The sequence below is a fragment of the Lagenorhynchus albirostris genome, chromosome 7, assembly GCF_949774975.1.
Source record: "Lagenorhynchus albirostris chromosome 7, mLagAlb1.1, whole genome shotgun sequence".
Taxonomy (NCBI): domain Eukaryota; kingdom Metazoa; phylum Chordata; class Mammalia; order Artiodactyla; family Delphinidae; genus Lagenorhynchus; species Lagenorhynchus albirostris.
The window spans coordinates 63,743,668-63,770,090 of NC_083101.1; the positions used below are offsets into that span (position 1 = coordinate 63,743,668).

The 26,423-nt window shown below is 36.9% G+C and overlaps 1 protein-coding gene across 11 annotated transcripts in view; it reads right to left on the reverse strand.

Moving 5' to 3' along the window:
- NFIB (nuclear factor I B) overlaps positions 1-26,423 on the reverse strand; it is a 235,529-nt gene that overhangs the window by 201,068 nt on the left and 8,038 nt on the right. The window lies entirely within an intron of this gene.

Here is a 26,423-nt window from a genome sequence, read left to right on the forward strand (position 1 = left end):
TACTGAAAACCCAAATATAGGGAAGTTGAGGCTAACAGCGATCAGACTGTTTCCATAGAAATGGCAGGTCAAAGGGCTTCAAGGACACTTCAGGGAAAGAGTTCTGAGGCAGGAGGAATTGAAATACCATACTTCAGGGAACAAAACATAAATCTAGCTTGAGGTAAGTTGCTCATCTACAGCTCAATGAACCTTAGACGTTTTCCTGGATGAATATTTTTTGGGCCATACCATGTGTGGCTTCTAATCTGAAGTTGCTCCTTCTACACACTCCTTTCTCACTCTTCCTCTCCAGTTCATTATCCTATTAGGAGCTGGCTGAGGAGGCCATCTTGAGACTCATGGAAAGTACAATTACCATTAAGCTCCCGACTGCAAACAATGGTCTTATAAAAATAATGCAAACTCAAGAGGTGAGAATGGAGTTAGATTCCTTTTGCATATTCTTCATCTAAAACCATCCTCCCACCCCCACATCTTTGGTGCATTTGACTAAAGCATCAAAATACACTTTCAACATAAGTAGCAGAATTGCTTTGCGATCAGCTGAAGTGCCCATTCCAACCCTATTAACTTGATCCAAGATGGTACTTCCAAACGACACACTTTGGAAATGACAGGTAGAATCCAGTATCCTATTTCTGAGGAAGAGAAATTAATCTTGAGTCCTATATATCTAGTTTAGTACAAAGTCTGCTAAAGAGGTTATTCCTACCCTGGATTAGCTTCACTAAGCCAGCTTAAGATCTGATCTAAAATAATAGATTAACAAAATTGCCTATGTCCAAATCCTGATTCTACCACTTACTTGTTCTGTGACCTTGGACAGCTGATTTAACCTTTCTGTTCCTTGGTTTCCTTACAGGTAAAAAGAAGATAATAACAGAGCTTGCCTCACACGCTTGATGTAAGAAACAGTTGACTATGTGTGTGTGCATACGTGCATTCAACACATAAACCCACACACACACTCACAGACTCAAGTGTTTAAAAAGAATGCTGGTATCTACTCACTCCATCAAATCTTTACTCAGATGTTGCCTCCTCAGTAAGACCTATCCCCACCAATTTTAGCAATTCAATCTTCCCTACCCTTGTACCCCCATTTTATCGATTTTAAAACTAGATGCGAGTATTTCCCACAAGATCAATGCTCCTACGTTCAGTATTCAATTTACAATAGTAACATGCCTTAAGAAAATGAGGCATCTCATTGGCAGTTCCTAAAGAATTCCATTCCTCCATCAGACAGTGTTAGAAAAGGTAGGACCCAGAAGACAGCTCGGGGTGGGCACATAGGTAGGGTCTGTGGTTCCTTGGAGGATGCATCTCTTTTGTGACCGATGGAACACTCTCCTCAGTAAATAGCAAAACAAAAACAAAGTAACTCGAGATATGGAGAAGGCCCGGAAGGGTTACAGACCCAACTGACAACAGTGGTTTCTTCAGAGGATGAGCAGAAATAGATCAGGAGGAATTTTAGTTTTATTTATTTCAGCTTTTACAATGAGAAACTATTTAAGTATCACTGTAGAACTGAAAAATGATATTTAAAAGCCTGGATATAGTGCTACCCAAAGTCCTACTCTGAAATTTGTGACATTGAAAGAAGTCTGATATTTCTCAGTGAACACTGTAATAAAAGTGAGTTGCAGCACTTATGTAAGGAAAAAAAAAGAAGAGTCAAATATAGTATGAAGCCCCTGTAAGTCTTTATGGTATTCATGTAAACTCTGTATGTTTTTTTGGTAAATATTCATTTATTCATTCTAACTTTTCCTCTGTGCACCTGTTTTCTCTATCCAGTACCAAAATACATGCACACGAAGCCTCAAAACTGTGCATTGTTAGGTCAAATATCTTAAATACCTTATCTTAATCTTACCTTATCAAATATCTTAAATACAGACTACTAAAGGAAAAGCAAATATTTTATTGTTCCACAAGCATACTGACATGCACTTAAAGCGAAACAGACAAAAAAATTTAAGGGTGCCTGAGAGTTTATGTTTGAATAGAATTTTCTGCTATAATAATTCTGATGTTCATTTCATATCATATAAGACCCATAGCTGAACACACCCGTAAGTGTGTTCACTTGACCCATAAGTGAATACACACAGTTAAAAGAATGATTTTCTATAAATTAATCTCTAGTTCTATGGTTCAATACCAAATATGCTTCACATTTATGGTGGTTCCCTTTCAATCACCTCTTCCAAACTATGGACTCAAATCAGTACTATTTCGAAAGCAAAAATTCTCTTTTGTAGTTTACATCGTGGAGGCCATTAAAAATATAAAAAGGTTTTCTTATAGCAATTTTTCTGGAGATTTATTAGACTGCAATACCTCACACGCAAAATAAATTAGTGATCCATAAACTGCATTGCTTCTTCTTTGCTGCAATACGTAAGGTGAGCCAAAATGGGAAATTACATATATTTTTCTAGATGAATCCTGTCAAATAATCATGAGAACAGCAACAAAAACAAAACAAAAACAAAAATCTGCATTGCAGTTGCTAACTTGAACCATGCCAATGAACATTCAAAAGATTAATCAAAGGCTTGACAGTTGTTAACAGTTCACCATGGTTCCCACAATTATCCAATTAAACATATAATGCAAATAGTAGAAGTCTTATGGGTTCCATAGAGCATGAATATCAGGCTGCTTCAGAAAACCATTAACTGTAATGTACTGTCTGCTGAGTCAGAAGAAAGTGAAAGGAGAACCAGTAGGTTTATAGAGGAAGGCAAGCAGAAGAAAAATAGAGTGGAGAGACACGTAACTCAACCACCCTTTATGTGGTCATATAAACACAACAGACAGTGGTAAAATCTAGAAAACAAAACTTAAGTAACAATTATTGTAAAACCAAAAGAATGCAAAGCAATGATTTTACCCTATAATTCCTACTGGCTGCACGATACCCACAGCATACTTCAACCACACTTCTCTAGTTTGCTGCTACGTTAGAAACATGGATGTAATTATAGTTGTTGGCTTTTGACTCTGTCTATAAACCATGCAGAGATAAACTGCTATTAGTGAACATACCAACTCCATATAATTGTGTTTTGACATTATAGGTAAAAACAGTGAGAAGAAAAACTAACCACAGCAATTATAAACAGCATGCTCAAGGTCATGTCAGGTCACTTATGACCCTGACTAAACTGCTGTAATCCCTAAACTGCATTTTCACACGTTCAGATGCACGCACACGCACACACACACACACACACACACGCAGGTGAATATCCCATACTTGTCTTTTTTAGGGAAACAAAGTGAACATAAAAACTACTAAATTATATGTTCAGAAATACCCAAAGGAATATAAAATATGTACTGTATCGGTCAAATATCTGTACTTTTTACAAAACCATTATATTTTAAAAATCCAAACGTAAATTTTAGAAGAAACATTTTGTGGTAGGTGTTCACTCTAAAAAAATACTCTATTTTGCAGCTGTATCGACTCAGGGGAAAAGAAGAATTGAGGCTATTTGATTCAGTATCAAAACTTCTGCTACTGTATAAGTTGGGTTTAGGTTGCCTTTTTTTGGAGAGTAATTTTTAAATGCTGAATCCATCTACTTACACTTATAACATTTCTGTAATGATTATCCAACTATTTACCTCATTTTATTGGCTACAGACAGAACTATTACATCCATTTCTTTTCTTTTTATAATTGTCAGCCTTCCCCTCCCCCAGCAAAGTGGTAGCAAAGGGCATCAAGAGGGCAATAAATACTCTATAAGCATTATTTAAGCCTGATACTCGGGAATAAAATACAGTATTGTTTTCAACGACTTTTCCTCTAAAGTATAATACGGTTTGTACCATCAGCAACAACATAAGTGTGAAAATCACAGTAACGTTATATGTGGTGGCCCACATTGCAGAGGTCCAATTTATAAGTGAAGTGATTCATTTTCAGAGATTATTTATAGAAGTGGCAATATACATACATAATCTTTAGTATGTGTTGATGCCATTAAACTCATCTCATCTATTTGTATATTTCTTAAAAGTATACAGAGATTTGTTTGGGGTTTTTTCCGTATGCTTTTCTTATTTGATCTCCTTAATATGCTGATCAGGAACGCAAGAGGATTTGCTTTTATTACAGATCAGGAAACAGGTTCCTGAAGGTGGGCTTTACTTGCCCAAAACCACAGGACAAATGAGAAGCCAGGGAGCCAGGTGTGCAGGGCTCCAGTGCCCGAATACCCAGATTCAAATCCCTGCTCTCTCTCTTACCCACTGTTGTACAAACTCGGGTCATGGCTGAACCTCTTTCTGTCTGAGTATTTCCACTTCTAACAGGATGATGATGATGCTAAGAGTGATGGCTTCCATGTCAAGTACTGGTGAGGATTAAATGCGAAACTCTATGCAAAGCCTTTTAACACAGTGCCTGGCATATAGTAAGAGCTTAATAAATATTAAATGTTGTGACCTTGTTATGGTTACTGCCATCTTAGAGCCAGCCAAGACAACTTCGACAGGGTTAAAAAAATAAATAACTAACCCCATAAATATCAAATCCAGAGATTAAAGTTTGGCACACATCCTAAAAGAAAACTGACATAACTAAATATCCCTGTAACTCTTGACTGGGGTGGGGAGGCTGGGGGGTTGGCAGGGCCTGGTCTTAGGGAATGAACTGCACTGGCTTCTCTTAAAGGTTTTCTAACAATATACTCATTGATTGTGTCATCCCACCATTCACTGGACACAAGTTTAAGGAATTTAGATTAAAGTGAGAAAAAACTATACAAATTAAAACTGTGGTGAAATGGCAACAGTGCACTAGTGTCTGTACCCACTTTATCTTGAAGATCAAAGTTCCCCTGTCTTAACTGCCACATTCCAGCCCAGACAGAATAGTTTCTGTGTAACTAACTGGCAAGTCTAGCATCTTGACTGAAAGTTCACAGTTAAGGCTTTAACATAATGTCTTGGAGGACAATGGACTCCTCATTCAGGGCAAGAGCAATCCCGATGGTGTGCAGGGCTGCACGAACTCAAGCTGATTCAGCCTGGGCTTTCACTGGTCTCTTTATAAAGTATCTCTGAAAAGAAATCAAAGGAATAGGAAGAGAAAAGTATCTACATTCATGTCTGGGGGCAAATATATAAAGCCAACATGTTTAAATGTTTTGAGACAATGTCTAAGAACACCAGAGAAATTTCTGTCACTTGTTGCTCACTGAGGGACAGAACAGCAGTGTCTGAGGAACAAACCAATGCACATCTAGGCAGCTAGAAAGAAGAAATATTTACAGTGCACAGAAAAAATATATGTAATTATTTCTTACTCTAGGTAGGAAGGACCACACTCAGATTTGGTGACAGCTCTTTAATTGACAGGTGTAATGATTATAAAATGCAACTGACATCACTTGAAAATGAAGAAAGACCCTTTAATAAAAGAAATTGTTCTACTTGGAGATGATTAAAGAACAGGCTTTTTAAATGGAGAAGTAGTAGTAGTGAAGTTGGGAATATGAGATGTGAAGGGGACAGTCATGGGTTCAAAACTCAGCTCTGTCACTTACTTGCTGTCTGACTGGAGAGTTATTCAACATATTTAACCTCAACTTCTTCGTTTATTAAATGATGATAATATACCTACTTCTTTGGGTAACTATAATGATTACATTAAATAATTCATGTGATACACAGGACATTCTCAACACACGGTAGTTATTTTCGTTATTGCTGCTATCAGTACCAATTATTACTACCATAACAATAAAGCAGCAATAGTAAGAGGGATCCCTGTCTTTTCTGAAGAGAAAGCAGAGTCATTTCTGGATGCTTCCATCACATTATCCTTCTCAAAGGCTCACTGTCTTATCTAAAAAGGAAATGAATCCATTGAACCAAAAGGTCAATGAAACATATAGGAATAGGGGATGGAGGAGTGTTTGCTCTGCAAACCCTAGGATGACTTACGAATCTCATAACCTCTGATCTAAATAACCCACAAAGCAGGCACCAAAAATTCAAAAATAGTTTTGTCTCTGTTTAGAAAAATTCTACAAAGAAACTATAACGGAAATCAAAATACCTGTCCTTCGTTCACGTACCTATTTTCTTCAGAAAACTCTCATCACAGAAGGAACCCAGAGTACATTTACTCAGATGTAAGCAAACGTCAATGAACCTGAGAAAAATGTCCCAGCTCTTCTAACAAATAATAATGATAGAAGAAAAAATATTCTGAGACTTGTAAGGAAAACCATTAGTTTAGCATGGCATGAGTAAAGTAGGGAGGGTTTTTATCATAAACCAATCATAAAGGCCATGATGCCTATTCTTGAAGAATTGGATTACCATGTATGGCTCTTGACTTGCTTAATCCTCTCTTTAAGGCTGTTTTATCTTCCCTATGTATCCTTTGTGGCCTACACAATAAACACATCCAATTTCAGGGTCTCATACAAAAGCACACTAGAATAAGAGGAAACAACAAATGAGAAAGACTGCTTAGCTTAGGAGAAAAGACTAGCTTGGAAATCACTATAACTTTTACTTTCTATATCCGAATTAATTATTCAGAATTGAAAGAAACAACTTACAAGTCAAAGATAAAAAAGTGATCATTTCAATCCTTTTTAAAATGTGTGAATAAGTTAAAATGAGCTTATCTTTTTAACATGCAGAGATTATTCCTCACTCTATAACATTTTCTTTTATTCCTTCTGCCCTGATGTGAATAGAGTAACTTCACCATCTAGAAGTAGGGTTAAGAAAGAGCTCCAGAGACAAACCACACGGGTTTAAATTTGCTCTGAGTCACTAAACTAGGCCACAGGGTTCTCATTTGTGAAAGGACAGTAAAGTACCTCACATGGTTAAGGAGGGATAAACAAGTCACACAGATAAATCTCTCAAAACAATGCGTGATACATAGTAAGTGCTCACTAAGTGTTAACTGAACAACTATATACTAAAATGCATAGTGGAAAAATCACCACAGCCTAGAAAATCCTACCTTCCTTTACTCAAACTATGTGTTGAGGCTGAAGTCGCTAGGCAAGACCTTTTCCAAGTCATTAACTCATTTAGCCCTACTGAAAGCTTTTAAGATTACTATCCCCATTTTACACAGAAGAAATGGAGCCTCGGGAACTTTAAACACTTGGTGAGAGTCGTACAGCTAAAAATGATAAAAACAGGGCTTCCCTGGTGGCGCAGTGGTTGAGAGTCCACCTGCCGATGCAGGGGAAACGGGTTCGTGTCCCGGTCCGGGAAGATCCCACATGCCGCGGAGCGGCTGGGCCCGTGAGCCATGGCCGCTGAGCCTGCGCGTCCGGAGCCTGTGCTCTGCAACAGGAGAGGCCACAACAGTGAGAGGCCCGCGTATCGCAAAAAAAAAAAAAAGAAAAAAAAAGATAAAAACAGAGTTTTAGGCTCAGTACTTCCAATTCCAAACTTATGACACTGTTTTCATGGCTCCTTCCAGCAAATTTCAACTCCCTGTGCTTCCAGTCACTTCCTCCAAAATCACAGTCACCTCTCAGGCTGCCATGTTAGCTGCAAAATCTGCAACAGATCTGCTGACATCTGAGGAGCTGGAGAAATTACTGAGTGTACCTCCAATGCCACACTTCTATTCTTCTGTTTCTTCTGTTTATTGCCATCATCATCGCGAAGCCTAACACGTACTCACTCTTCCTCCAAGCTTCACTACCGTTCCTGATTCTCTCACCTCTGAATGGCGCTAATGCCACTCAGAGCCCAGTGCAATGGCTAGGGCTAGGCCAGAGTTAGGAGCAAGGCCAGAGTGCAGAAAGGCAGGCATCCTGACATGTGTTCAATTTCCTGCAAGAAAAGCTACACACTATAAGATGTCATAGAACATGCTTGTTATTAGCATGTGTACCCGACAAAACTATTTTTTGCCATACAGATGAAAAACTCATGCTTGTTCATCAAAATCATCGATTCCCATGGCCTCACTGCTTTCTCAGAAATTATCACAAGTTTTCCTAAGTCATTTCCTTCAGATGATAATCACTAACATTACTCTTTCCACAAGTGTTTACTAAGCAGCTAATAGCAACTTTTCAGTTAAGAAAAAAAATAATAAACATCGGATGATTCCTCTTAAGTTGTCTTTCCCTATTGAAAAGTTAGTACAATGCTCGTCTTCTCTATATTGAAATCCCCATACCCGGCACAGTGCCTGATACACAGTGGGTACTCAACGAATATTTGCTGAGTGACTAAGCAACTTGTTTGTAGATAGGAGGATGGCTTTAAAATGCCATCATAAAATGGCAAATTGAGACCTTTCCTTTTAAATTTCAGTGTTTATAATCTCGCTGTATCTGCACATCATAATCAACATTCAACTATACAGTCAATACTGTATATATCCCCTCATGAGGAATAAGGGGAAGAGAAGTATGAAAAAAGATCTGTGCCCTCTAAGAACTTATATTCACATCTTATTTGTCTGAGGAGGTGAGGAAGCATAGAGGAACTTAGCATTTCACACACTGGATTCAATTCTTTCTTCAGGGGTTAAGCCTGGTAAACTTTAAGGCTTGAAAGCTAGTTTAAAGAAGTTACCTATGTTATAGCTACAGCCAAAGGATTATCAAAGTTTTCATTTATATTTTTTCTCTAATTTTCTATGAGGAAACATTATATTCTAGAATAGGTATCATTTACAGAGAGAAAAATATATTAGGAAAATTCAATATATGAAGCTGGGGGTTATTTTATTGTTGGATGTGTCACTGTATCGATCCATTGCTCTTAGTAAAAGAAGTATAAGTTTGCATCAGATCAGATATTTCAGCCTGACTATAAAACATACCTCATCACACTGAAACAATTCTTTTTTTCTAGTGAGTTGGAGAGCCACACTTGATTTTTAAAATAATAACAGTGATGTAAACTGGACACGAAACTGAATTCACCTAACTTTAGAGTATATTTTAAGCAAAATATTTTTGCAGCATATTCTGCTTCCCAGATTTTTTAACTGCCTATAGAATTATCTTCTCAATTCTAAAATATCTAAAACAAATTATTAGATAAATTAAAAAGATATTAAATAAAACATTTTTAAACAATGTATACAGGATTACACTGAAATCTGAAGCTAAGCTATATATAAGAATAATGCTGTTTAATTAGAATTATTAGAATATTATTATCTACCCTAAAAAAGAGATTAATTAATCAAAGCCATTTAGTATTGAGAATTTTAGCATCTGGGTTACAACTTACTATTAGATTTTTCCCTTATTAATAAATTATTAAAAACACCAAATCTGTTAGGCTACCAAAATAATAAAATATATAATTCTCATATAGTATATGTCATTGCCAAATAGAATTCATTTATATAAGATGCAGATTCTTGGTTATCTACCTCATTTTGTTTTGTTTTTGTTATATAACCCCTGAGAAAACTCTGCTTGAGATTCACCTCCTCTCTGTGACCTTTCCAGTGCAGTCCCACAGGGTCTCCACCCAGAGAGCTAAGCAAATCCAACTATATATAGTAGTTGGTGAGACCATTAGTTAGTTGTATACTTTTTCCACTATCTTGGTCATTTTTCTTTCTCTCACTACAGGTGACCATTATCCTCTCTTTTCTACTGATAAATTATTTGGGAAAGGTCATCTATATTTTCACTATTTTTTCCTAACCCTTTAAAATATTGAAATGCTTAGTACAGAGCTCCCACTCAATAAATGCATTTCTCAACTGTTTTTCACCTGTATATCAAGTGTTTTATATTTTCCTTGAAAGATACATTTTAATAAATCCATACGTGTCCACTTTCCTGACTGTATGATATATGCAGAATCATATTAATCACACACCAAATAAAAAGAATTAATGTACCATATCTACGTACACACACACACACACACTCTTCAAGAAAACCTAATAATGACTGGTCAAATGAATAATAACAGGATAAAGATTATTACCGAATAACTATTGAGGAAAAGTTGCCAACACCAAAATTTTTTAGGCACTTAAAATATATGTTAGTGAAATGATTTTTTAAAATTAGGTAATGTATTTTTAATGAATAAGACAAAGCAGTCCAAAATTATTCTTCAGAAAATAATCTTACACAAAATAATAAGATCTCTCTTCTCAGCTTTTTGCGGGACTATAATTCAGTGCTATCAGAGACACAAAGGAGAAAAAATATATATCCCCATTCGAGCCCATGAAAACGTTTGGGATTTTAAAGTCTCGGTTTCCTGCATAAAATACCAGTGCCTCAGGTATTCCCTTCTAGGCAACAGTTACAGATATGTTCTTTTTTCTTTCTGATTATGTTTATGTCTGAGATTTCCTGATAACCCAAATGAAAAGCCTTATGAAAAATGGATAATGTAAAGTATACTGGATTCTAAGCAGAAATTTATACAGGAATCCAGCATGTCTTTATGCTCCTAGGTAAGGCTATTTCGTTCAGTCACCTATAGACACTGAAGTGAGCATTATGATTCACTGTGCTTCTATATCGTTCATTTCTTTATGGATCGATTTTGAGACATTACATAGAAATTAAAATATTTTCATTTTTGCTATCATAATATGTTTCTTCCTACTTTCGGCAGAGTACTGTCCCTAATTTAATGCTCTGCCCCACAAAAGGGAGATCAAGTCTTCCAGAATCCTTAGTATAGGTGGTAAGCATTCATTCATTGAACAAATAAGTACTCAGTACCTACTATGAGCAAGCACCATAGTGGTTGCTAATTACAAGTCACAGCAATAATTGCAAACATCTTACTGAGTATCTGCAATATGACAGGCATGGTGTTAAGCACGTCACAAGCATTTTCTCATTTCACCCTCACAACCCACTGCACAGCTCAAAAAACTGAATCTTAGAAAATATAACCAATTTACCTAACCACATAGTGAAAAACAGTAAAACAAACATTTAAAGCCCCAGCTTGATTCCAGAATATGTTCGATTGCTAATACAGATACTACACTTCATATGGTTTTATTTTACTCATTCCTGAAACTTAAAGCACATATAAGATACAGACACTTCTTATACAGTGACCAGTCACCAGTGGAGATATAAAAGAAAACAAAACAAGTCTCAGTAAAAATCAGTTCTTCCCAGTTTGAGGAGCTTTTAAACTACCACAGTAGCAGTTATCTGATTTGCCCTTAATGTTCTATATTCAGTTTAAGTAATTTATATTCATTCATTCCATAAATACTTATTATCTATTTTATAATGTGCTCCCACAACATTTCTACCGATTTTGCTGTCATTCACTTACATATACCCGACTTTTACTCATCTATTTTTCCATCTACAATTGTGCCTTGAAAACATGGTTTCAAGCTTTCCTCATAAACTCTCAAACCAGAAGTTAGCTGCTAAAAGTAGCTGATATTAAACTTTTTCTAATACTGCTAATATCTCTGCTTTAAAAGTTATTAATCTCTGCTATACTCAGGGGTGCCTTGATATATATAAGTACATTACAGGACACTCATATAATTTACAGACAAATCTTTCATGTTATAAAAGAATTCTTACCTTAGCAAAAGGATTCACTGAAAGTTTCCTTTTAAAATTGAATGCCTCTTGTGAATTTAACATGTTTGGGTTTCTAAAATTAAACTAAGAAAAAATTCTTAGAAACATCTCAAATAAAAGAAGGCATATGAATGTTTGTTTTAAACTGGAAAAAAAAAAGCAGTTTTTTAAACTAAGATGAGAGATATGCACCACACAAAGGAAAATGGAGACATAGTAATTATCAAGCTTATCTGAAAATTGTAGACATCCAGGAAGCAGAACTTAAATCAGCTCCTCATAACCAGCTCCCATTTTTTCTTCCAATACCTGACTTTCAAGAAAAAGTTTTTCTTACAACCAGTCTCAAACATGACCTTTAATGGTTACTGGAAATCTGGCAGTACATTTTTAATGGATCCTTTCTGTTTTCCAACTACGATCAAATCCATATTAGTTGACCATAACTTAATCAGTTTTTTTCACCCACTGAAAAAGATGAAGATAGTCATCCTCATGAAGACCATAGCTATAGGGTGACTTCAATAGAATATATCCTATGAAAAGCTATAAAAGAAAAAAACTGAACTCTTGAATCAATTGGTTTCAATAAATTACAAATGATAACACGTATCTTTTAATCACAATTTTTCTCTTTGTACCTAAAAAAACTTGCTGCTATGTTCACAAAATAACACTTTTAATTATTTATGCTTATTTATGCCCATGTAGCAGTAAAACTAATGCAAACAACCAAAGTGGCTTTGGGCCTCTCTTAGACTCAGTACCCACAGCTGTAAAGTGAGAAGGTCTCTAGGGATTCTTCCAGCTCTAAAAATCTATGAGTTAAAGACCTCTTTCTTTAAAAAGCAAGCTTTTTATCTAGATTGAACCAAATGATTTGACTATTGGACTTTGAATTGAGCAACATGAAAGTGTTACTCAAGAGTCAGGTTACACATTTTCTATTTCTCTTTAATAAATAAAACGTATTAAAATCCCAGATTTAACAAGAGTATGCTAAACTTCATTAAATATTGCTTAATGTGAAGGGGATCTTCCCCCTGCCAGGGTAACCAGAAGCCAAATTCCTAAGATGCTGGAGCTAAGAGGGATAGTGGAAGTCTTCTGGCCAACTCTGTCACTTGACAGATAAAGAAACTGAGTCACTGAGAGGCCCCAAGTCTCCCAGGTACTTGCAGGAGGGAGGGCTACCAATTTTCCTCCCTTCCGCTTCAGCACGCTGCTTCAGTCACTATGTGGCATAGAGTGAAACTCTACATCAGTAAACAAAGGAATAGAAGAAGGTTAATTCCATTACCAGGTCACTAAATAATTTAGAGCCTTTTTTTTTTTTTAATGCAAAGACCTTATGTTCAGAAACTTACAGTTCAAAGTATGTTAAGTAAAACCATGTCCATATGCAGATATGTCTTCTCCCATATGCATCTTAAGAAAATAGCAAAGAAAAAAAAATAATTTATCATCAGCCCCTAGGAAACAAAAACTGAAATTAAAAGAAAGAATGGAGTAAATCTAAATTGTATATTTTCATTCCTTCTAAAAGGATTAAATAACAGAATTCTAAATGGTTTGTTTGTACTTTCCATGCAATATGTAGATTAACCATGAAATTCTGTTTGGGACACTTTGACATCTGTTTTCAGTGCATTACAATGAAATCTGGGGATTTGATACATACATTTGCTGTAATAAAACTGTCACTAATCAGTGTTTTCCAAAATATTGCCCATAACTATTACTATTCAGTAGTCTCATTTGCATGATCTAATATTGTTGCTACATCATGTTTTCCCTGACAATGTGTTAGCTGGTCCCAGGCACATGCTCTAAAATGGCTGCAAACCACTCAATAATCCCCGCACTTCCATGGTACCCTGTACATATGCATGCAATCTGCCCCAGAAATGAACTAATACTACATCCTTCACAAAATTTTTTCCCTGTAACTGGAATACCCAAGGTTGAATTCACATCCCCGGGTGTGAAAAACTCAACAAAAATAAAACAACCCACATAGAGGAGGAAATTATGCCTCATGGGGCTTCCACAACAGAAGATGTAAACACAATCCTAACTCAGAACTCTCTTTAACAAATCTGTAATAATTCTGTTTGAATAGTGAATGCCCAGTCTGTCTTTAACTTAAACCATGTCCATGAAACACAGAATAAGATTGGACCAGACTTTGAAATTGGGTCTGCTTCATTTTCTCCAGGATTAATAAATAGCTGTATCAATGCAGGGACCAAGCAAGAAACACCAGCTCACAAGGTGTTAACACACCTCCTGGATATTAGATTGAACAAATGCTTCCATTTCATACTGCATATATCTGGTGTGTCACGTGCAAATCTTGGACCTCCGGCGGAAAGCGATTCTTTTTTTTTTTTTTTTTGAGATTTTTTCTTTTTAAGTGGACCATTTTTAAAGTCTTTATTGCATTTATAACAATATTGCTTCTGTTTTATGTTTTGGTTTTTTGGCCATGAGGCATGTGGAATCCCCGACCAGGAATCAAACCCACAACCCCTGCGATGGAAGGCGAAGTCTTAACCACTGGACCGCCAGGGAAGTCCCAAAAAGTTATTCTGAGAGCCCAAAAAAAGGTCTTCACCAAAAAAACAAAAACTTATGAAAAACAATTTGTCTACCTATGCTAACTCGAAATGAATTCCATATTTTATCAGTACTTAGAATCATATTCATTTTCCTTAATAGTCCAATATAATTTCATTTTGTCCTCCTATGAACTCATCTTAAACCTGAAATATGTTTCTCTATACACGTTTTATATTATACAAATGTTGGATACAAAAAGCAGATTAATTGTAGGCCCTAATACTGTGTTGTTAGTCCTAAGAAGTCATTCCAAATGTTCCAAAAGGGATTAATGTAGTATAACAAGTCTATTTAATTATTTTAAGACCAGTGATCCTCATATTACTATAAGCAGCTTTTCCCTTATTTGGAGACTGTAAATAGAACAGATACTGTTACATGATAACTGTAAGTCTTAACCAAAAATATTAATGCTTTACCATCAGGAAATTTAAAGAAATATGTTAGCTTCACCAGGAGGCTAAGAAAGGCAACCAGTATTTAAGAATCATGTATGCATCGATTTGCATATATGGTCAATGCATATTGACCATTTCGGGTCAATATCAACTTTAAATCCTAAGTGCAAACAAAGCTTTTCAAATGTATTAGAAGGACAAAATACTAAATCCTTCTGCCATCAACAGCAATCCAGTTTACACACGTCAAAAAATTCTGGATGTACTTTTTTATGTACTAAATAAAATACATGCTTCTTGATTTTGAACAGAATAGCAACGTCAGGTATGTTCTCAAAAAGAAAAGACATGACACAGATTATTAAAAATTATGTGCCATAATCAGAGCAAGCTAATCAATGTCCTGATTCTACTTTCTGCACACCCTAGTTACCCTTTAACAGACAAAGAGTGAGATAACTTTTCCTATTAACTCCTGGCCAGAAACCCTAAGTATAATTATAATTAAAATGCTGCATAGAAGAATATGAAATTTTTTTGCACTGCATCAGTGTGACGTGTGATTTAAGATATTTCCCTAGTAGAGACTGTGGGTATGGGCTAACCTGTCCACTTTGCAAATCTGCTGTACAAAGTAAGTGAGAGGAGCAACCCACTGCCCATGGGCAAGAAGCACCATGACTGGTTCCCCAAGGAAAATCTGGCCCACAAGAGAGGCTTCAGGACCACCGGATCCAACCAACCAGAGCCACAAAACTCAAGCGCTAATCCTAAATCTAATTTGGGAAGAAGAAGAAGAAGTTTTAACCACTTCCCATTTGGCTTTCAATTGTTCTTAGAAAAAGTGACATCACTTTAAGTAAGAAATATTAACTTTTTTCCTCTAAAGATTATTTAATTAATTTTCTTAACACCATAAAAAAGGACGAGTGGGAAAGACTGACTTAAAGAGGAAGAGTCCAGTGGCAATAAAGTGAAAACAATTCACGTAACTAATGAAACATTTTGAGTTTTGACCCAACTAGGGATCATTTTTAAATAAGACACTTTCAGACTTGAGTCTAAAAACCAGCAGCCTACTCCTCTAAACAATCCAGTCCACAACATCGCCACTTCTGTCCAACCAAATCTAAAACATAAGTGTAGCTCTCCCAAATGTTGGCAATTTCATGTTTTTATAACTAAAAGTCCTATGTTTTCACTGGAGTACAATGAATTACAAGTACTTCCTACTACACCCTTCACTTAACACAAAGTTATTTACTCAAAGAGCCAACTAATAAAATTATTTCACTCCTTCCTTTCAGGGACTCCTAGATTGATCAAGAAATTAACTCTCTGATAAGTCTGATACAGAGGACTGCTAAAACTGTACAGTAATTCTACTTTAAGTTGATATAAAAACCATATACAACTAGGAACATGTTCCTACTAGGAAATATCTATACACATCACTGTGATCGGGACTTTTCATTTTCTCTTTGGAGGGTCTTATCACCTGAGATACACATTAATTGATGACCTCTCGCTGCAACACCTAATCACTCATTCTCTTCACTATTGGGCATCTCCTCTGGATGTCTATATTATGCCATGTTCCTTTATAAAGAGCAATAATCACTCTTATTAATAACATCATTGCTTTTACTTACATGAATTATTTCATGTAATCCTAAAACAGCCCTGCGAAGCGGGCATTCTAATCCTCATTTTACAAGACAGAAAACTAAAGCACGTGGAGCTTAAGTGACGTAGCCAAGGTCACAAAACTGATAAAGAGAAGAAGCAAGACTACGAAGACATGTCACATTCATGCGCTTATTCTTCTATGTTCTACAAAAACTAAAAGGCAGGAAGAAGGGAGATGTGCTCAACTGTGAAGGAATCCAAAATCCAAAGCTGACAGAATATTTTAAATGGTATGTTATTTACTCCTCAATCTATGAATGAACCATCCTTCTTAAGTCATTCCTGAAAGATCTAGGCCCTACTTCTCTCTTTTTTTCTCTACCTTCACTTCTTTTCAACTCTGCAACACACACATACACACACACACACACACACACACACACACACACACACATCAATTACACATGATCCAGGAACTTAGGCTCTTTAACTCAGCAGCTGCGAATTGTTTTACATCATTTCGGTGGAGGAACTGAGGCAGACTTCTGGAAGAAATCACAGACATTTTTTAAATCCTTGGGGGCTGGCCACTGTTCTTGTATCACAGTCCCACCGCATATGACCCATTAGCCCACTAACCACATCCAAACTCGATTCTTGGTGGACTCCACCACTGAAAACACCAATGAGTGAGCAGAAAGGCATGAGAGGTGTTTTCAAGTCTAGATTGGACTTTATGGACAGGAGAGAGACACTGAGGCTATTGACCAAAACCAGACGTTTCATTTACCTTTCTTCCTTGGATCCGCAGGATGCTGGATTATCAACACAATTAATGCTGAAAAGCATTTACATTCCTTGATATTGTGAACATTCCTGGGGGGAAAATGGTTTAAAACAGCAACAACCAAAAAAAAAAAAAAGAAAGAAAGAAAGAAAAAGAAAAACTCTCTCACCTGCCATTTCAGATATTTTTTAAATGGGAATAGAAAAATTGCATGTTTTCTTCCAAGGTTCTTGTGCCTGGACCACATTGTCTCTCATCTGTCAGTGTATCCACACACATGGATAAACAGTATGGGACATACAAATAAGGAAATGCGCATTCTAACTTAAACTTCCTTTTTTCCCTCTAATAATTTAAAAATAAAATGTAACAGCTTGGATTTTAAATATTTAATCTGGCAAATATAGGAAAAATCATGAACTACAATGTCATATTTGGCAAAGAAAAATTTGGTAGGATAAAAATATCTGTGTTTTAACATTTTAGAAGGCATTTCCAATATTTTAAAAATAAAATTATTTCACTGCTTCGGAAGAGAACAGAGGTAAAATTCTCTATTTTTGCATAGGAGGGTTTCATAAAGAAGGGAAAAAACAATTTTTATATTTGTTAAAATAAGCATTGAATTTCACATGCTGGCAAATGTCCCCAAAGAAGTAAAATCTTCAGATTTACCAATGGTTCACTATGCTTTGAAATTTAGCTATCTAAGTCGCAAGAATAGGTTTCCCCTAAAACTATAAGATGGACTATGTAAAGTTACAACATGACTCTCATTTCTTAAAAATTTTGTTTTAATCCTACATGTTTAGTATACAGCTTTTTCCAATACCAGACAAGTTTAAGAGGTGAAGTTTATAAGTCAGTCATTTTAGGACTTACGCATTGCTAATCCAAAGCATAACTAAATTTACCAGTTTTACCCTATATAGCGACAATAAAATATTTTTATTGTAACAGCCGAAAATGTTGAAAAGCAATTATTAAGGAAATCATAAATATAAAAAGCTGAAAAGCCAACCTCAGAAGAGAGGGGAAAAGGAAATGGTGATATGAATAATCATAAAACACGGAAACTGAAAATCTAAGCAGAAGAAATCCAAATCCCTCTAAATGCCAGAATACTACCCCCCACCTCCTGGAGCAAGGAGAGCTGCAAATCTGTCCCCATCGCTGTCAGCAAACAAAAGAAAGTCACTTCTACGGCTAGACCATGTCAAACAGAAGACATCACTACTGCGAAGGGACGCCTGGAATCCACTGGGGTGTAAAGTCAGGGCTGGGGCTTTTTGTCAGCTATTACCATAAAAGAATAAGAGGAAACAGTGACATTACTACACAATAGAAAGGTCAAACAGCTTGCAGCCATTTCATGACCCAGACAAGTCAAGGTCAAAGGATTCAGGTAGCAAGTTAGCCAGGGCATAAGTTACAACACAAATGAATTGTTTTAACACATCAGCTTTGGTCAATTAAACCTAACAAGGCAAGTTGCATCACGTAGCAGGGTTCCTGACACTAAGGCCAGAAGCTGAGACCAACCTCATAAAACAAGGCTTTTAACATAGCATAGCAAATTTAAGGTAATCCATCCAGAAACTGCAGATGTCAGAATAATAAAATACAAGTTGTCCTAAGCAGGAACATTTTTCACACTTCAGAATTCACTAATAGAGGGGTATAGACTTCATATTGACATACTCGGGTTATTAACATGGGCACAAATGTAATCCCCTACTCACACGAATTACAAAATACACCCTATTTCAAATAACTATCTTAACATCTGTGCTGATGATCAGATCTTTGTCCTAAGCTCTACCATTCCCTGTTAACAGCAATACATTTCCCCATGTATATTTTTCAATGTGAGTTTTGAAAAATGAAGTTTTAAAAAAAATCCTCAGCTTCACGCTGCATCAGAATATGTATTAGTGTCACAATTATGAACTGATGCTTGTTAAATGCTTTTGTGTAGTTTTGTGGGAGATACATGTATTTTACAAATCAACTCGATACTATTTATTAAAGTTTCTACTTTGAGACATGGAGTTGACGCTAGCCAGAATTTTAAAACTGCACTATATTTAAAGAATTTTTTTCTCAAAAGCAATTCTTATTTTCTTTTTTTGCGCTTGTTTAAACAAATCCCATTTTCAACTGATTTGTGCTTCATCCATAACTTACTACATGCTCTGAACTGCCTTAAAATGGGATTCTGAAAATAAACAACCTCCAGGCAACTCTCAGCTAGTAAAATTACTTCATCCATCACCCCATATTTTCAATTATATAGTTCTTATTCAGAGTTCTTTAATTTGTCTGTGATTCATCAGTGCCGTCCTGTTTAAACTATCATCATAAACAGAGAGAATATGTGTATCTAAGTGTTTTATTATAAACAATATATTTATGCACAAGAAGAGTTTGCATTCCCCTCTTACAACATTGCTTGATGTAATTTTGAGGGTATTTTTTTCTTGTATGTGTGGCCTTCAATTCAGCCTCAAGGTCTTTCCACCTCATTGGTTAATTGGTGGCCATTTCTTCCAATTTTCTGAATAATATAACAACCCAAAAGCCCAAGCATTCAAGTCCCATTAGCCTCACATCCTATACCATCCAGTCTAATACAAACTAATCCCGCAGACTCCCTCCTCCACAGCACGCACTTAAAGTTCGCAAGTTCTCTGCAGTTTGGTGATTTTTTCTCTATGCCAAATCCCAACAATGGAATTCAGTGAAATTAACCACATCACATAATTAGAGTTCAAGGACCCAAGAATGTATTTTAAGATGAGACGACATACCACACTGCCACAGAAAAGTGAGCTTGAAGAGGAAGCTCCCCTCTTGCTATGCTTGGCGCTGAGGCATGCTGCTGTAATAACTCCTGTTTCCCATCACATAACCACTAGTCCTTGAGATTTCTAAAATTATTCCTCTGCCACAAGGATGGAGGGAAAAAAGGTTGTAAAACTGCTTTGAACATAACGTTGGCTGATCACTTGCTCTGTCACAGCGCATACATGGACAAACTCCTCAAGCGTCACAAGTTCAACTCTCCTCAACTTCAAACTAGGAAATGCTACCTTTCCACAAACTGCAGAGACACTTCCACCTAAAACTAGTTTCAGAGCCAGGGATCACTCTTGCCTTCGCCCATCTTTTTCAGATATTTAATAATTCCCTATTTTAATGAGCGCCCCTTAGGCTACTTCCACTCTCTGAAACCTTAACCTTCCAACAAAGCAATAATGATTCTTTTGATTATAAAGTCAGTTATCATGCAAGCCACTGGGATGACAGACGTGAAAACCTATTTATCTCAACTTTTATGAATTCCAGAGAATTCTGGCGCAGCCTCCCACTGGGTCCCTCCCTCTTCAGGTGCTGAAATTCCAACTGGTTGGCAGGGATGGCAGGGGTAAAAGTGTCACAAAACAGTTTTTTTAAGCCCACTGGTCTAGTTTCTCAGTTCAGTTAAGCAGAAGGAAAGTTTATGAGACAGACTTTACTCATCAGATATGTTGGATTGTTGTTCCAAATTAGAGTGCCAAACTTAAGAGTAAAAAGTTAACGGAGGGGGCTTCCCTGGTGGCACAGTGGTTAAGAATCCGCCTGCCAATGCAGGGGACACGAGTTCGAGCCTTGGTCCGGGAAGATCCCACATGCCGTGGAGCAACTAAGCCCGTGCGCCACAACTACTGAGCCTGTGCTCTAGAGCCCGCGAGCCACAACTACTGAAGCAAGCCCGCGCGCCTAGAGCCCGTGGTCTGCAACAAGAGAAGCCGCCACAATGAGAAGCCCACACGCCACAATGAAGAGTAGCCCCCGCTGGCCGCAACTAGAGAAAGCCCGCGTGCGGCTTTGAAGACCCAACACAGCCAAAATTAAATAAATAAATTAATTTTTTAAAAAAGTTAATGGAGGATTAAAACTTTAACTTCCTTTTGGCAGTTTCCTTGTAAATTCCAAATTTAGGGAAAAACAAGTAAGTAAATAAAAAATCCTACGAAATCTATAGTACAGCTATGTGTGGATATACCTCTTAGGTTACCACTTTAGAACACAGAAACTTCAAAGAATTAAAGCAGTGGCAACAGGCCTCCTCAATGGCTCCTGCCCAGCTGAGTCTGCAGGCACACACCCTGGATCTGTCAGGGAGCACCCCTTGGGAGGCCTAAGCATCATCTCCTGTCATTGCACTGTTCCCCCAAATTACCTTGATTCCTGAATAATGAACATCATTTTGGTCCTTTTGCATATGGAGTTATTTTCCCACACAAGAGGCATAGTGCACTAAATTTGCAAATCCAAACGTGTAATCTAGATGAATATTTTTCATTACAAAATGTGTAGTGCAGCGTATACGGCGAGAGGGTATCATGCAGAGAGTGACACCCAATGCTGTCAGCAGGACATTTTACCAACCTTTGCTGCCTCCAAAAAGTGGATCATTACATACTTTTTAAATATTTGAAAATCATAATTGATATAACAAATGATATACCTCTTTCTCCCTCTCTCCTTCTCTCTCCTTCCCTTTTGAAAAGTGAGATCATATTAAGAGCAATTCAAGAGCTTGGTTTGCCATATCAGAACACAGATGCCAAGCTTTCCCAGCTGGCAACTGGGGCCTCCGAGTTTAACTCTTGAATTGTCCAGCAAAGCTATCAGGGCAGGAACATCATGGCAGAGAGGGCAAACTTCTGGCCTGTGTTTTCTTCTTATCAGTGAGAAAATTGCTACGTATCTCATATTACAATATATGTTCCCACAAAGGTCTCATTAAGCCTAGGAGCAAGACAGGCCAGCAAGAGCCCTTCTTTATCTGCTGAATTGTGCGAGAGCCAGAATGCAAACAAGTGTGCACTAGAGTTCATAAGTTCAGTCAAGGACAGGACGCTAGATGGGAAAACTTAACAGTGTTCCCCTAAATCAAACATGCATACAACTGTCATGCTTTCTGAGCATTTCACAATGTAAGCCCACCAATCCGTTTTAACAGATTATGAAAGCTTCCTTTTCCCCATAATGGGAATCTGCAAATGAAGTGAAATTTATTAAAAGGTTAAAATATGCTGTCAACTTGCAAACAATGATCTACTTAAGCTTTTCATAAAAAAAAAAATAATTGTTACCCAAAAGGATTCTAAAAGTCAGTAACTGAGGGAGGAAAACAATTCTTCGCATTTGCTTCCTCCCTAATGAGATGTGACAACCAGGAAGGATTCTATTTCAAAAACAATAATAATGATTACAACTTCCCCTGTAAACAAGTCACGTTTTTCACAATGTTGAAATGCACTTTGATCATCATATCAGTTACCAATAAAACAACAGAAGTTACCATCCACGATTTTAAGGATTCCACAAGGCTAAAAGGGAAACTCCTCTCTCGTGAGAGCCACGAGGTTCCAGGCCTCTTTAGCACTCCAAAACATGTTTAATAAGAGTGCAAAACACAGTCCAAAAATCAGTCAGGCTGAGTTGAAACTCGAATCTGTTAAATACATGACAACAGTTACTCTCTCTTGAGATCCTGAAACATCTTAGTGTGTTGTGACCCATCTCTTTCTTCAAAACCCTTTCCTGCCTCAGAGAAAGCCCAGCCCCCTACCCCACGCCACTCTTCAGACAGGACACAGTGCGGCCACTCAACGCCTCCACAGGCCAGACTTCCTTCTGTGTAGCCTTTTGGGTAGCACTGCTAATCCTTCTTATTAATTAACGAGATAATGGTGGTTAACCAGAAAGCAATATGAATGCAGACCATCTAGGAAACTTCAACCAAAATGATTTCAGCCTTTTGGTTGGTCTTCCTGACGTTAGGTTTCCTCATGAAGGTTTTCTCATTTCTTTTTTTTTTAACGTTTACCCTGTTACACATTACTAACTAGAAAAAAAATAGAAAGGTCCTCTCAGTGGGTTACTGTAAAATTTGGAAGTGTGGAAACTGAAGGAACTAAAAATTGCCTAAGAAATACGCAGTGATGTGACTGAAAGCCACAGTCAGTCCTGGCAAGTGCATTCCATGTCACTGCAGCCAGCTAGCCCTCCATACCCTTCCCAGAGCACACCCAGCATCCTACAGCGTACTTCTGTCCCGGGAAGGTGTGCTGCGCGAGGCTTGCCTGGTTTTTGTTTTGTTTTGTTTTGCTTTGCTTTCAAGAAGGCAGTTAACAAAGACAATATGGGGAATAGGTACCACCTGCCCAAGAATCCCTGGACATCTTTAATATCTTGGGGAAAATGGAGGCCACTTCAGAGCTGTTTTTTCCTTTAATCTGTCACCATCTTTGAAAAAAAAAAAAAGAAACCTAAAAAAAAAAAATAGATAAAAAGAAGGGTTTTCTATCAGCTAAGGTTTGCTGCAGCAAACAAGCAAGCAGCTTTCATTCAGGGATTGTCAAAAACTTTTCAGTGTGCCCACTGCAATGCGGATGCCAACCAACGAATCAAAGGCATTCAGCAACTAGACAAAGAGGGTCTGATGCCAACCTCGGTGCCACTGGCAACCATTATTGGCATCCAGCACAGTGTCTGCCTTTTTTTTCCCCCTCGCCTGGCACTTCACAAACAAAATGGCGGTTCTTGTAGCAACGAAACAGCCGAAGCGCAGCCCTCTGAATCAATACCGTCAAATGACTTTATGGATTTAAACGCAGGGACTCCCACATGATGTGTATATTTTAGGTAAAGTGGGGGGTGGTATCATTTTATAAATGACTATATTGAACATGACCCTTTCCTAAACATGGAGCAATACAAAAATGGACTAAATTGTGGTCAACCAGACTCTAGGCACAGAAGAGGCTGAATAACAAAGAGATTTATTTAGCTTTAAAGGAAATTCTGCCTTGCGGCCATGGGATGCACAAGTCTAATGAACTATATATCAAAACTGATTTCAAAATGCATACATTCTCCCCAAAACTGTATCAGATGCAGATGTAGCACTAGAGCTTGTGTCAAAGCTCTAGTAACTCTTTCCACATTTCAAAAAAAGATGAGGCTGAGGCTGCTGGGCATGAAAGAAAGAAAAAAAAAAAAAAGTGTGGGTTGAACCAAAAGAGAAAGAGGGAAAAAGCATAGGAAGTTGGTCAACAATGAACTTTATTATTTGTTGGTCTTTATGTCATCCTCCAGAAGAGATGCAGTTTGTGATCTTGTATAAATAACCAAGAGGACTATTGACATTTCTAGATCTGGAAATTGTCAATATATTGTAACATCACTCCACACTGCAATGCGGATGCCAACTAACAAATCACAGGCATCCTGAGCTAAACAAAGAGGGTCTGATGCCAATCCTGGTGCCAGTGGCAACCATCTTTGGCATTCTCTCTGTTCTTTCTCATGTTTTCCTCCCAGTCGTTTAGAAGTGGGGAGAGAAAGAAAAAAGGGGGGAAAGGTAATTCTGTTGCTCATTCTGTTGCAAACATTACATTTTTCTTTTCTGATTTTTCTTTCATGTTTTTCTTTATACTTTTTCACCTGATTGATAAAACATACTTAAGTGGGTTTTCATGCACTTAGAGGAGAAATAAAAAGTCACGATGGGAGATAATGCAGCCCTCTGACTGACTACAGACTTATATTTTAAAATTCTTTCTTTAATCAAATGCACTGCAAAATGACATAATTAACCTACATTTGACCAAAGGAAAAAGATATAAATTTTGAAAAAAGGAAAACACAAAAGCATCCTGATGTGACTTTTTCAAAGAAACAGCCAACAGATGTTAAGAAGATATGGTACACTCACAGGTAGCAGAAGATATAAATTAGGTGCGCAGTGTAAAATAATAAAAGGTTTTTAAAAGAGAGACTAAAAACAACAACAAAATCAATGTTTTATCTGAAAATGTGGTCTGCAAGAGTTGCTTACAACTTTATGACTATCATGACCGATGGTGCAATGCAGAAGGCATTTATGCATTTTTCTTTCTTCAATCTATCTTCACAAATCCAAAGGATATGTTCTTTATTGTCAGTTCATCAACCAAGAGAGTTGGCTGCCTGCCCCAGGAGTGAATGTACATGCGTGCACACCTCAAGGACTAGCCTTCAAGCAAGTTAAAAGGCAAGCAGCAGTGAAGTGCTTGCAAACCTTCCCTCCCTGCACTAAAAAGTTACATGACCCACTTTCTAAAACTTTACTTCCAGCCTTGACTTTCACGACAGAGTTACAACACACTGACAGTCAATCCAACACATATATACAGCCCACCTTAAAATGTCACCTCCTAGACAGCTGTCAATCAAATTAAGTGTCATGTGTTAATGTGCTTTTATTTTGGGACACACAGGGAAAAAAAAAAATTTTTTCCCCAAACCGTCATTACTTGGACTTTAATTTTTCAGGGTATAGAAACAGTAAATGCAATCTTTCATTAAAAAAAACAATATTTCCAAATGTATGATATCAAGCACCATTATTTAAAATCAAACTAGAAATTTTTAAATGACTTGTAAGAATATCTCTAAAACTATACCAAGGAAATACAAAGACAAAAAGCACATAGTAAGTACCTAGATTTCTGAGTCAAAAGAGTACTTCCGATATTTTATATTTTGGGATGATGATGAAGTTCATACCATTTACTAAATCCCACACTTATATAACACATATCAGATAACCGTCTGCCACCTGGCTATCTGCAGGCCACTTTCCCTACCACCAGGCCAAGTTAGAAAATGACCCACCACCTATGGCACATTAAACTACAGTCCACTTTTGGTAGGTTGTTTTTTAAAATGTTTTCCTATGGACTGTGCTAACACAAGGACATCTATATACCGATACATTTATTTGAAGCATTTCTTTAAACCTCCTTAAAGAAAATATATTAAGAAAAATAAAAATAATAAACATGTTTCATGAACCCAGAAAACACTCAGCAAAATATATCACCTATTTTTGAATCATTCAGGCAACACTTACACCACTCTCTTTATCAAGGATTTTTTAAAATAGGTACGGTATGCGGTTTCTGCATTCTTTTTGAGATTTATTTTAATCCAGTGTAACCAGTCTACTTTCTGTTTTTGTTCTGTAAGGAGAGCTGCGACTTCCCTCCTCGGTAAGTTTTATGAATTTACACTCAAGTAAACGAACAATATTAAGTGTTCCCAAGTCACTCTGGGAAAATATTATAACATAAATTATTTAGATAAGAACTATGATCCCTTTAATCTACAGCGAATATTACACAATCAAAAGTAGGTGTTGATAGAAATATTTAAATTAAATAAATCTAGGTCTACGTAAGGTATACTTTCTGATACTGGCTATCTTAAGCATTCTGTAATAGGAAATGTTAATTCTATTTTTTCAAGGCAATAGCACTAGATCCGTGAAAAAAGTTGATCTACCTCGTTAGTTAGGAGGTTAATACAAAGAGTGTT